Below are 15,805 nucleotides of genomic sequence, written 5' to 3' on the forward strand. Positions count from 1 at the left end.
ACTTTGTTTTACTTATAACTTTGAAAAACATGCCATCTATATCTTCAAACTAGTTATTCAAAAATTATCTGATTATTGTAAAGGAGAATTAATTTTTGCGTGTGTTTGTTCTTTGCTAGAAATGATAATCCCTTCTCCCCATGACAGAAAGATTAATGTAACATTTTTTGTCATTTCCTTAATAGTAATTTTTATCAAGGTCACCATTTAGTACACCCTAAATATAAAGCTCTGTCAGGCCCTTTTTCTTATCCCTCCCTCTTTATTATCTTCCTTTATGATCACCTTCATTAAGTGCAGTTAGGAGATATAGTTGTTAGAGTGTCAGTCCTAGAGTCAAAAAGCCGGAGTTCAAATCCAACCTTAGACACTAAATACCTTTTAATTCACCTGGTCCTTTGGGAACATGCCTTCAAGAAACTTCTAGAATGACCCTTGTCCCAGAGTTGAGCAATAGGTCATCAAGTGCCCATTGAATACCTTAGAGAGGAGTAGGGGATGTAGTCAAGTCTTAAGTACCCTTTTTAATCTTCTAAATTTCTCTTTTTGTATTTAGGTCTTTCTTAAGTACCTTAGCCTTGATCTACAACCTCTTTCCCAAGCCACTAGGTAATAAAACAGCTGCTTCTTTTGGGTTCTATCAGGTATAAATAGAATCCCAAATTCTTCAATTTTATGAAAATTCCCATTCATAGTTTTTATTTTTTTCCCCATAGACATTGTTTCAAGACTCTCAAAGTTTGGTTAAGTGCAGTGTTGTGGGTTTGTATGTTTCAGAGTGGTGACCACAAGAGCATTGTCTTCGTTGTCCTGATTAAAGATCTGATCTTTGTAAGTAGTTTGGTGGTTCTTGGTTTTTTCCAAGTTGACAGCACTTACTATGTGACCCTGAGCAAGTCACTTCACCTTTGTTTGCCTTGGTTTCCTCACCTGTAAAATGGAGGTTATCATGACACCTACATCCCAGGATTCTTGTGAGGTTGAAGTGCTATAATAATTGAAAAGCAGTAAGCATACTGCCTAGTGCAAATTAAGTACTATACAAATGTTATATATTATTATTACTATAATTATTATTTCCATCAGATCAATGATCACCTTTACAGAGATGATTCCCAAATCTACATCTCTAATACTGATTTTTAAAATAAACTTCAGTAATTTAACTATAATTGCTGAATACCTATCACTGGGTGTCAGCCAATACCTCAAGTTCAAAATGTCCAAAACTTAACTCATCACTCTGCCCCTTTAACATGTCTTTCCTCCAGTTTTCCCTATTTCTACCTGCTAAGTCACCCAAATTTGAAGCCTTAGGTTACCTCTGATTTTTTTCTTTTCTTTCTCACCCAAATACAACCAATTTCCTACTCCTGCCATTTCTCTCTCAATACCATTCCTCATCTTTCCACTTCACTCACAATACTCACTCCCTTGTACTACTGTAATAGCCCTGTAATTTGTCTTGCTGCCTCCAGTTTCACTCAACTTAAATTAGTCTTTCACTCAGCTCAAAAAAAAAAATCTTAACACATTGACTAAATCATTTTACTAATAAATAATATTTTTATCAGGTCCCTTGGGTCACGGAAAAGATGCATAATACTTAGCATGGCACTTAAGGCCTCTCCACAGTCTCTCTTCTACTTACCTTTCCCATTTCATATTCTATAACTACTCTTTTCATACTTCAAATTCCATTTAGATTCAATTACTATCTATTCCTCAAACTACAACTTGCTGAAAGTCCCTGTTCCCACCCTTTTGTATAGATGATCCCTTAGACTTGGAATATCATTTCTCCTTATCTCTGCCTCAGAATTCTGATCTTTGTTCCCTGCCTATGACTGGTGCAGCCTCCTCATTAGAATGTTCCCTGACTCCTCTAGTGGACAGGGATATTTTGAACACACTCTCTAGATTATTTCTGGAGTACTATCACTCCACATCTGGTATTATATCTATGAGTCTATGTGCCATATGCCACCCATATTCATATATCCATACACACACATATACACAAACACACACAGACTAGAATATAAACTCTCTGATGACAGGTACTATGTCTTCTATATTTTTTTCTTTAGATCCCTAGGTTCAAATTTCACTATTTTAGTTGTTAAATCTTTTAACCCCGTACTTTCCATCTTAGAATCAATAGTGTTTATTGGTTCCATGGCAGAGGAGCAGTAAGGGCTAGGCAATAGGGGTTAAGTAACTTGTCCAGGGTCACACAGCTTGGAAGTGTCTGAGCATAGATTTGAACCTCAGACATCCTGTCTCCCGGACTGGTTCTCAATACACTCAACTGTCCCCCATTAAATCTTTAAGTAAAGTATATTGGATAAATCTTTAAAAGAAGGCAATTCCATATTTTTACATCCCTTCTCTAAGGATAGTCAAGTCCATTCAACAAAATAAATATTTATTAAATTGTGGTTATTTTCACAGTTCTCTTGAATACAAAGACAAAAGCAAAATTGTCCCTTTCCATAAAATACTTAAAATCTTTTGGAAGAAAGGGGAAAATATAAATCTGAATCTGTACAGACATAAATACAGTAAATACAAACATATTCGAGGGAGAAATTTAATATTGATTTTTGTTTCTCGTTTTGTTCTTATGAAAAGCCTCAAATATGAAATGGCAACTACACTATTTTTTAAAAGAAGTTCAGGATTGTGTAAGGCAGATGAGGAGAAAAATAACATTGCAAGTACACTGAAAGATCATTTATACAACAGCATGAAGTTGGGAGATGTTCAATATTGTGTGGAGAGCATTGGTAGAACAATGTGTTAAGAATGGAATGTATGTGAAGGGAAGTGATATAAAATAATCACAAAAGTAGGTGGGAACCAGATTGTGTGGGCTTAAAATATCAAACTGAGGATTCTTTATTTTATCCTAGAACAATATGGAAACGTTACATATTTTTTGTAGTGGGAATGACAAAACTTTGTAGTTGTGCAATTCTATTTAGAGAAGTCAATGGGCCTGCCAGGTGAGGTTGTCCAGCTGGTAGTCAGCAGTATAGAAATGGAGCTCAAGATAGAAATAAAGTCTTAATACAGAGATTTGAGATCCAACTATTAAGAAAATATAATTAATACAATGGGTGCCACTATTATGATTAATGCAAAGTCTATAGAGACCAAAAAGAAACAATTCCACAACAGAACTAAGGAGAGTAGTAGTGAGAAGAGAATAATGTTAAAATAAAATAAAAATGATAAAATAAAGGAGACATATGGAGAGTTCAGCCAGGAGATCTAAGAGATAAAAGGTGACATGAACCAAGAAAAGCTAGTGTCCAATAAGAGAGAGAATGCCAAGAGTGTCAAAAGCTAGAAGGCTGAAGATATATAAACACTTAGGAGAGGTTTTTAGATTTACCATGTTAAAAATCACTGATGACCTGGGATAAATTAATTCTGGTCCAGTGGTTCATTTTGGAGTGATATTACAAGACATTGAAAAGTAACTAGAAAGTAATGAAATGAAGGAAACATGTAGAGACAATTCTTTGTTTGGGTTTGTCTATAAATGAGAAAAAAGTTTTTGAAGATTACAGGGTCAAGTAAATTTATTTTTTAATATCAGAAAGACCTTGCTATGTTTTAAGGAAGTGTATTCAGAATTGCTTATAAGATGACTGAAAATTATGGGAAAATTTGGAAAAAGTAATAGAGGAAATTGCTGGAGGAAATGAAGGGGAACCAGATCAAGAGTTTAAGGAGATGAATTAGCTTTGACAAGGAAAAATGAATGTATGCATCAGAACATAGTAAAAAACAAAAATGAAGAGGATTTTGATGTTTGGAATTAGGGAAAAGAGGAAGCTTATAGCAGATGGCTTCATTTTTATTTTTACTAAAGTAGTAGCTGAGGTCATCTGCTAGAGTTGTGTAGGAGGTCTGAAGAAACTGATGTGCTAGAATACTTACTGTGAAGAGTAGGGTAGAAAGTCAATTTGAAATAAATAAAGGTATCATTGTGCAGTTACTGGCGATCAGTTGAGCTGAGAAAACTTTTTTATTTTTTTTAGTGAATCCAGTTAGCACAAATGCATGGCCTTGACTAAAATTATTGAGCCCATGAAACAATGGAGAAGAAATTAGCAAGTACAAAGAAGGTCCTTGGTTGGAGCCAAGCAATGGGGTATGGAAAGATAAGACTGTCCATGTATCCATCGATGAAAAATGAAATTCAAAGTTGAACTTGTTAATCATAACATAAAGACTTTGAAAAGAGGCAAAGGAGGGATAAAAATTACCCAAAAAACTTTTTGTAGAGCTAGAAAAAAAATACAAAACCTATTTGGAAGAATAAAGTGCCAAGAATGTAAAGGGAATTACTGAAATAAATATGATGAAAGGCCTAGCCATACCATATCTCAAACTATATTACAAAGTAGTAATCATCAAAATTATCAGGAACTGGCTGAGAAATGAAGTAGTGAATCAGTGGAATAGGTTAAGTCATCAACACATAGTGGTTAATTACTATAGTAATCTTGACTGGGGAAAGAACTCACTATTTAACAAAAACTGCTGGGAAAATTAGAAAACAGAATGGCAGAAGCTAAACAAACATCTCACACCATACAACAGGATGAAGTCAAAATGGGTATTGGATCTAGAAAAAAAAAAGAGTGACACCATAAAGAAATTAGGGGAACATGGAAAAATTTTCCTATTAGTTTATGATTAAGGGGAGAATATATGAGCAAATAAAACATATTCAGACATTACAAAACATTATAAAAAGAGAACATTACAAAAATGAAATTGATAATCTTGATTACATTAAATTAAAATGGTTTTAGACAATTAAAACCAATGTAACCAAGATTTGGCGGGAAACAAGAAATTGGGGGAAAGATTTTATGACACTGAAAAATGCCTCATTTCTCAAATAGATAGAGAAATGAGTAAATCTTATAGGAATATAAAACATTCCCCCCACTGACAAATAGTCAAAGGATGTAAGTGGAAAGTTTTTAGAGGGAGAAGTTAAAACTATAATCAGATTTTTAAAATGCCCTGTGTCTTAAAAAAAGATAAATGAAGGGAAGTTTTTTTTTTTTTTCCCCCGAGGGAAGCTTGGACTTTCGGTATGGAGGTGGGAAAGAGAGGAGAACACCCTTCTCAAAGCAGGGTTCAGAGGAAACAGCAGATGTAACAGGTTGGCTCAGAGAGAAGAGAGGGGGTTTGAAGATCTTCCCTCTTCTTCTTTCCCTCCTTAGCTAAATCTGCTCTCCCCAATTCACTCTTGTCCCTCTTGTCCCCCCTACACTACTGGAGACCAAAAAGTCTCCCCTTGATCTGTTCACTCACATTCAGCTTGGGGAACAGATAACTTTTAATGTTAACTCAATCAGGTAATGCAAAAGGAATAATGGGCAGGGAAGAACAGGAAAAGGAAAGTGGGGAAAGGAGGTCCCTGTCTCTATCTAAACCCTTTTCCTCCCTCCTCAAATTTGGAGGGAACTCAGGCCTTGGCAGCCCAAGCCCCCTGAGAGAAAGTCAGGTTGACTCAACCCCTGAGCCACAGGAGCTGAGGTAAAGTCTGCTCAGATTTCTCTTCAGAAGTACCTTCAATTGGGAAGTGTTGGGGGGAAAGATTTCCAGTCACTAGCAGGAAAAGTGGGAAACACTCAGGAGAAAGTCTTTTTTCCACCTTCTCTCTTTGGGGTCTCAAGACTGAGAGAGCCTCACTGCTCTCTCCCCCAGAGTCTTTTCTTTTCAGGATTCCACTCCTGGGACCCCTCCCCTGTCGAGGTGATCAATTCTCTTCAGCCTGGCACTTTTTCCTAGTGCCAGCCTCTGTCACAAATGTCACTATTTATTTGAGAAATGTAAATTAAAACAACTGTGAAATATACCTCATACCTATCAGATCATCAAGATCATCAGATATCATCAAGAAGGAAAATAATCAATGTTCAAGGGAATATGGGAGAACTGGGACACTAATAAACTTTTGGTTGACCTCTGAACTGATATAATCAATCTGGAGAGCAATATGAAACCACACAGGTCATAAAACTATGCATATACACTTTGACCCCCAGTAATGCCACTATTAGGTCTTTATCTTGAAGAGATCAGAGATACAGAGAAAGGACCTATCTGTACAAAAATATTTTCAGTAACTCTTTTTGTAGTATAAAGAAGTGCAACTTGAAGGAGTGTCCTTTAATTGTCGAATGGCTGAACAATTTGTGGTATATGGTTGTAATGGAATATTTATTGCTCCATAAGAAATGCTAAACAAGATGAGTTCAGAAGTTCATGAAAAGGCTTATATAAAGTGATATAAAATCAAGTGATCAGAATCAGAAGAATGCTGTATACAATAACAGAAATGTTCTATGGTAATCCTGAGGAATTTATTAGAAAGAACGTTATCCACATCCAGAGAAAGAACTGTGGGTGTAGAAACACATAAGACAAACCTGATTGACCACATGGTTCGATGGATATATTATTGGAGGTTTTTTTTTTAAATAGTCACTCTATTGCGAATATTAATAATGTGAAAATAGGTTTTGAACAATGATACATGTATAAACCAGTGGAAATGCTCATCAGCTCCAGGAGGGGAGAAGAAAGAAGGGAGGGAAAAAATGTGAATCATGTAACCGTGGAAAAATATTCTAACTAAATAAACACATTTAAAAAGGGAAATGTTCTATGATGATCAACTATAAAGAATTAAACTTTCATAAGCAAAACAAGTTTCTGAGATATCCACAAGAGATTCATGATGAAAATTGCCAAAAAAAGAAACTGTTGGAGTATGATTGCAGATCAAAGCATGCCATCTTTCAGTTTATTCCTTTCATGAGGTATTTTTTTCCTTTTTTAATACATTTTAGATTGTTCCAAATTATAAGACAATTGAATTTCTAATATTTATTTTCTGATATTTTGCAACCCAGGTACTCTCTTTCTCTTATGCACCTCATAACTCTCCCTGAGGAGGCAGGTAACAACATACAGATGCTAAAAGTAATATCATATAATATACTTTCTTATATTCATAATGCTGTGAAAAACATATTGTTTACACTCAAGAAATAATCATGGAAGAAATAAAGTAAAGAATATAATGTCTCAATTTGCATTCAGACTTCATCTGTTCCTTCTATGGCAATGGATATTCTTTTTTCTGTTGTGGGTCTCTTGGAGCTGTCCTGGATCCCTGCTTTATTGATTTAATAGTTAAGTCATTCACAGTTGATTATCACATATTAATGTTGTTCATGTGTACAAGGTTCTCCTGGGTTCTGTTTATTTCATATAATATTTTCCATGTTTTAAGTTGAATCATCTTGTTTGTCATTTCTTCTGGCACAATAGAATTCCACTATGACCATATAACAAACCTTGTTAAGCTATTTTCCAAATGATTGACATTCCTTTGGTTTCTAATTTTTTGACAACACAAAAAAAAAAGCTGCTAAAATATTTTTTACAGTTTTTTTACAGTAATGGGATACAGATTTAGTAGTGATATTTCAGGATAAAATGGTATTCACAATTTGAGAGCTCATGGTGTTATAGGCGGGAAAGATACCCTTGAGATTTGGGAAGGATACCTTTTGCTCTGTCAGCTATGGCCACCACAATGGAATCTATGATTGCTGCCACAGGGATAGGTGGGCTGACAGCTTGCAATTGCACTGGCAGAACTGCACAGAAGCTCTTGTTAGAGTGTATGAGGTCAATCACAGACTTGGGTTTGAGTTGGGTGACCAGAGATTGTATCTGATCCAGGATTATAAATTTGGGAAAAAATAAAATTAGAAGAACTAAATAGGACCCAGGAAATAGCAAACATAAAAAATGCTGAAACCTGAGGCATCATCCCTCAGCACTCTAGGACTCCAACCTAAAGCTAATAATAATTAAGTCTATTGCTCTGGCCACTCTGTTTCTTTCAAATGAGCAAGCAAAGAAGAAAGATGTCAACTATTGAGAGCTATTATGAAGACAGAGATTCAAACTCAGATGACAGTGAAATAAAAATATCATTTTAAAAAACAACAATGAAAAATAATAGTCACTAGTTCAAAAAGAACTTTTACAAAAGCTTAAAAAAGATCAAAGGAAACAAAAAAAATAGAAAAAAATTAGAGTAATTCAAGAAAAACAAGAAAATTATGAAAGATCACCAACCTGCAAAAAGGGATTCAGAAACTCATAAAAAGTAATGTTTTAAGAACTAGAATTAAACAAGGAGAAATGAACAACTTCATGAGAGAACAAGTAATAAAGCAAAATTTTTTAAAAAATGACAAAATAGAAGAGAATATGAGACATCTTATCATAAAAAATGTCCAGGAAAATAGATCAAGGGGAGATCATATAAAAATATTTGGGTTCACAGAAAGATATGATCAAAAAAAGAGCTTAGACTCCATACTACAAGTAATTATCAAGGAAAAAAATCCTAGAAATTCTAGAATCATAGGGTAAAATAGAAATTGAAAGAATCCACATATCACCACCTCAAAGAGACCCAAAGAGGTGAATATAATATAATGAGTCAAAATAATAAAAATATTAAACAGGAAGAGGTAAGATGGACCAATTAATTATCTCATTTTAAAGAGGAATGAGTGAAAGAATTGTCAAAAAAAGGAGAGGAGGGTGTTGAGGGCTGGTAGTAGTAGAACCTTATTCTAATCATATATGGGTTAAAGACAGAACAATATATACAACTAGAAGAGTAAAAGTTTTCTTAATGTATAGAGAAACTGAAGGGTAAGGGAATAAGATAAGCGAGGGATTAAGAGTCCACTAATGGGGTTTAAGGTCAAAAAGGATGAAAGATAGATTAAGAAAAAGGAGGGAAAGGGAATGAGAAAATAAAGGGGTAACTAGAAAGGAGAGCCTATTCACAATATAGTGGGGTAAGGTGCAGAAATAAGGGAGGCACTCAGGACACAATAAGGGAGGGACTTATAGAATCAAACTAATATCCAGAAATAGAAGGCTGAGTTTGGAGGTATAGGAGGAGAACTTTTGGAAAGAAAGAGAATAAGAACTAAAAGGTAAGAGGGAAAGGACAAGGGATGGACCTTTAGAAAGGTGGGTCAATTTGAAAATAGGAGTGGAAAGGGAGAGGAAAAGGGAAGGATTTTTTTAAACCCTTACCTTTCATCTTGGAATCAATACTGTGTGTTGGCTCTAAGGTAGAAGAGGAGTAAAGGCTAGGCAATGGGGGTTGAGTGACTTGCCCAGGGTCACACAGCTGGGAAGTGTCTGAGGTCAGATTTGAACCTAGGATCTCCCATCTGTGGGTCTGATTCTCAATCCACTGAGTCACCCAGCTGCCTCCAAAAGGGAAGGCCTGTTCCATAAGAAGATCAAGGGAAAAGGAAAATAATTTATTTTCCAAGATATTTATAGATATTTTGTTTGTGGTGACAATGAACTGGAAATTGAGGGGATGCCCATAAACTGGGGAATGAGTAAACAAATCGTGGTATATGGCTGTGATGGAATATTATTGTGCCATTAGAGGAGATGAGTAGGCTAACAAAAAAATCTTAGAAAAATTACATGGAATAATGAAGAGTGAAATGAATAGAACAAAGAGAACATTATACACAATTATGAGTTAATACTAGAAGAAAAAATGGGAGTGTTATTTCCAGAGAATGAAAGGTTAAAACATGAAAGAATTAATTAGTATTAACATGGTGGTCTGAAGTTTTCTGTGATATGGGGAAAGTGGGACATTTATAGATGTTTATTATGTAGATGTGAAGAAAAGTAAATTAAACATAAAATAAATTTGCAATTTCATATGTGTATAGCCTTTTTCTTTGATATGGAAATGGTTTTTTATTTGTTTTTGTAAAATTTGGAATAAAGAAAAGGAAATTTGTGATGATTTAGGGGATACCTCATGAGAAGAAAAATTCATGTAGGACCTAAAATTAAAGAAAAAGAAAAAGTATATTTCAAGACCCAAATGGTCATAGTATTTACATAAAATAAATAGATGAACTTTTCTATAGTTACATTGGAAATAAGGCTCCAGTAGTATTATTAATCTAAATGAAGATGGATTGAAACAAGTATTACCAAGAAATCATCTAAGTGTCCATGGTTTATCATTATAACATCAGTTATTTAAGCCTGGTGGAGTTCAAGGAAATAAAAATACCTTTTATTTTCCTTAGTTAACAGTTTGTTTTTTACTTCCAGAGATTAGACAATAGTCCTTTAAGTAAAGTAGAATTTTTTAAACTCTTGGCAGTAAATGAGTTAATCCTTAAGGGTGCTATGAAAAAAAAGATAAGCTTTACTCTCAAGAATAAGAAAATGCATTCCTTACTTTTATTTGTGGGTGAGAAGACAATATAATGAACCCCAGAATCAGAAGATGGGGAAAAGATGAGAAGTGAGTGGAAAGATGAGAAAGTCAGGATTAAAAGAATAATAGACTAACTAAGTCCTTGCTTTTTTTTTTCCTTGTTTTTTAGAGTCAAATCTTTAGTGTTCTGTCTGGGGCCCAACTTTCTCCTGGAAGAAAGATCAAAGAAATGGAAAAATAAATCCAGAAATTTCTAGAAGAAAATAATGTATTAAGAACTAGAACTGGATAAGGGAGAAGCTAATGAGTTCCTAAGCCAACAGGGAATAATAAAGCAACAGCAAAATAATGAAAAAATGGAAGAGAATATGATAGAACTTATCACAAAAATAATTGCCCTGCAGCATAGCAGTACCAGATCTTAAATTGTATTATAAAGCAATGGTCATCAAAACGATATGGCACTGGCTAAGAGACAGAAAGGAGTATCAATGGAATAGACTTGAGGTAAGTGATCTCAGCAACACAGTCTATGATAAACCCAAAGATCCCAGCCTTGAGAACAGAAATCCACTATTTGACAAAATCTGCTGGAAAAATTGAAAAACTGTATGGGAGAGATTAAGTTTAGACCAACATCTCATACCCTACACCAAGATAAACTCAGAATGGGTGAATGACTTGAACATAAAGAAGGAAACTCTAAGTAAATTAGGTGAACACAGAATAGTATGCCTGTCAGATTTCTGGGAAAGGAAATATTTTAAGACTAAGCAAGAATTAGAAAAAATTACAAAATACAAAATAAATTATTTTGATTATATTAAATTAGAAAGGTTTTGTACAAACAAAACCAATGCAATCAAAATTAGAAGGGAAGCAACAAATTGGGAAAATAATCTTTTTTAAAAAAACTTCTGACAAAGGTCTAATAACTCAGATTTATAAGGAGCTAAATCGATTGTACAAAAAATCAAACCATTCCCCAATTGATAAATGGGCAAGGGCCATGAAAAGCTAATTTTCAGCTGAAGAAATTTAAACTATTAATAAGCACATGAATAAGTGTTCTAAATCTTTTATAATCAGAGAAATGCAAATCAAAACAACTCAGAGGTATCACCTCACACCCAGTAGACTGGCTAATAGGACAGCAAAGGAAAGTAACACATGTTGGAGGGAATATGGCAAAATTGGGACATTAATGCATTGCTTGTGGAGTTGTGAATTGATCCAACCATTCTGGAAGGCAATTTGGAAATATGTCCAAAGGGCTCTAAAAGACTGGCACCCATTGCACTGCTGGGTTATTACCCCCAAAGAAATAATAAGGAAAAAGAGTTGTACAAGAATATTAAAAACCATGCTCTTTGTGGTGGCAAAAAAAAAATGGAAAATGAAGGGATGCCCTCCAATTGGTGAATGGCTGAACATATTGTGGTATATGTTAGTGATGGAATACTATTGTGCTCAAAGCAATAATAAACTGGAAGAATTCCATGTGAACTGGAATGACCTCCAGGAATTGATTCAGAGTGAAAGGAGCAGAACCAGAACATTGTACACAGAGACTGATACACTGTGGTAAAATCAAATGAAATGGATTTCTCTACTAGTAGCAATGCAAAGATCCAGAACAATTCAGAGGGACTTATGAGAAAGAATGCTATCTATATTCAGAGGAAGAACTATGGGAATAGAAACACAGAAAAAAGAGAACTGCTTGATCACATGGATTTGTGGGGGATATGATTGCAGATTTGGACTCTAAATGATCACCTTAGTGCAAATATTAATAATATAGAAATAGGTCTTAATCAATGACAATAAAACCCAGTGGAATTGCATGCCAACTATGGAAGGTGATTTGAGGGAGGGGAGGGAAAGAACATGAATCTTGTAATCATGGAAAACTATTCTAAAATTAACTAATTAAATAAAATTTTAAAATAAAATAAAATAACAACTGCCCTGGAAAATAGATCATGGAAGACAGTATGAAAATAGTTGAACTCTAAGGAATTTGCTCTAAAAAAAGGAGTTTAGACACAATACCCCAAGAAATCATCAAGGAAAATGGTCCAGAAACATTAGGAACAGAGAGTAGAGATTGAAAGAAAGCACAGATCACCACCTCAAAGAGATGCAAAGATGAAAATGGCTAAAAATATCATTGCCAATTTGTGTAGCATCCAGGTTAAATATAAAATACTATAAGCAACAAGAAAAGAAAGTCAGTTATGGAGTTATATAGTCAGAATAACACAAAACTTAGCTACAAAATTAAAAGAATGCAGGAAATGGAATTCAGCATTTTACAGAATAAAATAACTGGGCTTATAACAAGAACAATAAATCGAGAAAAGATAAAAATAATTATAAAAGGGGGAAAAACATTGGTATTTAACAAACTACAGGAGTTTCAACTATTCCTGGAGAAAAACCCAGTATTTAGCAGAAAACATGATTTGTAAAAAACATACAAAGTAATGCAAGACTAATCATAAGCAACCCCCAAATGTCAAATTGTTTGACAAAAACAAAAATAAAATAACAATAGGAAAATACTGTCTATCACCCCTGGGATGGGTATCATTACCTTGGTAATTTGAAGGGTATTGATGGAAGACTTGAAATCAAGGGAATATAATGTAATGAGGTGAAATAGTAGTGGAACAGACCATAGGGAAGCAGGGTTGAATGGTTATCTACATGGGCAAGGAAGGAATGGAATAACTGCCAGGGAGAAGGGGATCAAAGGTTGGAGGACTGGGAGTACTAGCACCCAACTCTCATCAGACCTGAGATAAAGAGAGAACAACATATACAGTTAGAAGAGTAAATATACTAATGTATAGAGAAACAATAGGGAAATGGATGGGATAAAGGAGGGACTGCTAAATTCCCTTGGGGGACTGAGTGAATAAGATAAGGAAGATGGATTAAGAGAAAGGAGGACAATGGGGATAAGAAAAAGGAGGGAAGATAAGAATATTTAGAGAAGATTAAATGTCAAAAGTTAGGTGGTTAAAGTAAGGGGATAAGTGAATCAAGAAGTAGCAGGTGACAGTTGGGAGATAAGGAAGGGATTTGGGGAAAGTTGGAGAGAATAAAAAATTAAAATGTAAGGGGGAAAGGATAAGGGAGTGACCTTTGGAAAGATGGGCCAAATGGGAACTAGGAGGTCAAGGAGAGAGGATAAGAGAGGATCTTAGGGAAAGGATGTGCATTAGATATATACTAGTCAAAGAAAATGGAATATCTGAGAAGGGATTCAGCAGAAAAATAGAGGAGGACAAACAGTGAAGAGCAACAAAGTAGATGGAAATGCCCATAATCTGAATATCCTTTCTGGTGGGACAATGGTTTAGAGAGCATAAATATCATGTAAAACTCTTATTTTAACACTGATCATACTAGTAATCCTGCATCCCTGAGGTGCTATGTCATTGGAACAAAAGTTCCTTTGCATATGACCAAGCTGGAAAGACTATTTTTGGAAAGAGTATGGTCCTGGCAACAGATTGTGTCTGTTGCCTAAGCAATTTTAGCAAAATATGTTCCTGGTAATATAGGTTAACTGAGAACCAGATGAGCTAAAGCCATCAAAGTATATACTGATAGCAACAAGGAGAAACAGGTCTTTCATTGTTAAAAGCAGCTGAGATTTTTTTTTTTAAGAAAACAAGATGTGAATATATATTAATAATTGTAAAACTGTTTGTGCTTATTGACCTAGAGATCCCATTACTAGAATTATTATGTAAGGTGATTATTGAGAGAGCAAAAGTTGCACATGTATGGAAATATTAATGGAAGCTTTGTTATGAGAAAATAACTGGAAATAAAATTCAATGAATGGGAGAAATGTCTGAATAGACCAATGATGTTTGAATATAATGAATTGTAGAAATGACAAATATTGGAAATGTAAGAAAATAAGAGCAATCTATGAATAGAGGAAAAGAAAATAAGAATAACATATACCATGATTAAATTTTTTTTAAAGCCACAAAATTAAAAGAAAAAAAAATGTCCAAGTAAATATATCCAATGGGAACTATAGGATGTTCATATTTTAAATATATTGTAAAAAATGCAGATTTGGGGATTTTGCACATGATCTTTTTGTGCATTTGTTTAGTGAATTTTTTTGTTGGTAGTAGTGGTTACTAAGTATATAATAAAAATTAATTAATTAATTTTAAAAGAATAAATACCCTTAAAAAGAATATCATAAAAATATAGTTATCACTTTTGTTATATATTTCAAATAATCTTGAATAATTTTGATTTCTAGATTTTATGGCTCCCTTTTCAAAGATAGACTTTAAGATAGCATTTTGCTGTAATGAATCAGTTGATTCTTTTTTAAAAATTAACAACATAAAATAAGCAAAATGTCATATATTCTCTACATTTTAAGTCAAATCAACAACTAGGTGGCACAAGGGCTAGACCACAGAGCCTGGAGTCAGACAGATCTGATTATAAAGAGTTCAGTGCCTTGGGGCAATCATTTAGCCTCTATTTTACTTCTTTTTCATGCATTACAGAACAGAACTAATAAAAATATTTACCTCCAAGGGCTGTTGTGAAGATCAAAAGAGACCATATTCATTGATTTGTTTTCCTATATTATGACCATTTATCAATTTGGGAATGGCTCATATTCTTATCTATTTGATTAAGTTCTCTTTATATTTTATATATCAGATCTCTATCTGAGAAACCATCAAGAAAAAATTTTCCTGATATTGCTTTCCTTTCAATCTTACTATATTAGTTTTGTTTGTGCAAAGTCTTTCAATCTATTATACTCAAAATTATCCATTTTACATTTCATAATGCTTTCTATATCTTAATTAATCATAAATTCTCTTGTACATAAATCTGGAAGGTAGTATGTTCCTTGTTCTTCCAATTTGTTTTTAATATCTCCCTTTATACCGAGATCATATATCCATTTTGATCTTATCTTGATAAACTCTATAAGATATTGGTCTATATCTAGTTTGATGAATTCTTATTCCAAAAACTTGGGACTTTACCTTTGTCAAACATAAGGTTTCTATAAATTTCTACAATTGTTTCTTGTATGTCTATTCTGTTTCACTGACCTACTTTTTCTATTTCTTAGCCAGTACTAGTACGTAGGCAGTACCAACTTTGATAATTATCGTTTTATAATATAGTTTGAAATATAATATTGCTAAACGTCCTTCCTTAACTTTTTTTCATTATTTCCTTTGATATTCTTGACTTTTTTTGTTTTTTTTTCCCTAAATGGATTTCATCATGAATTTTCCCAGTTTAATAAAATTAATTCTTAGTAATTTAATTGGGAAGTCATTTAAAAAGTATATGTTTAGGTAGGATTATCATTTTAATTATACTGGTTTTTCCACTCTTGAACAATTAATTTTGATCTAATTATTTAAATCTGACTTTATTTGTATAGAAAGT

General features: G+C 33.8%; 1 long non-coding RNA gene across 1 annotated transcript in view; it reads left to right on the forward strand.

The window, feature by feature from the left end:
• The window catches only part of LOC103102415 (uncharacterized), a 149,293-nt gene that overhangs the window by 68,388 nt on the left and 65,100 nt on the right, over positions 1–15,805 (forward strand). Inside the window, exons 4-5 of the long non-coding RNA XR_464176.3 lie at positions 778–831; positions 10,509–10,846. This is a non-coding gene — a long non-coding RNA (uncharacterized LOC103102415). The remainder of the gene's footprint in view (positions 1–777; positions 832–10,508; positions 10,847–15,805) is intronic.

This window comes from Monodelphis domestica, chromosome 3 (genome assembly GCF_027887165.1).
Source record: "Monodelphis domestica isolate mMonDom1 chromosome 3, mMonDom1.pri, whole genome shotgun sequence".
NCBI classification, from domain to species: Eukaryota; Metazoa; Chordata; class Mammalia; order Didelphimorphia; family Didelphidae; genus Monodelphis; species Monodelphis domestica.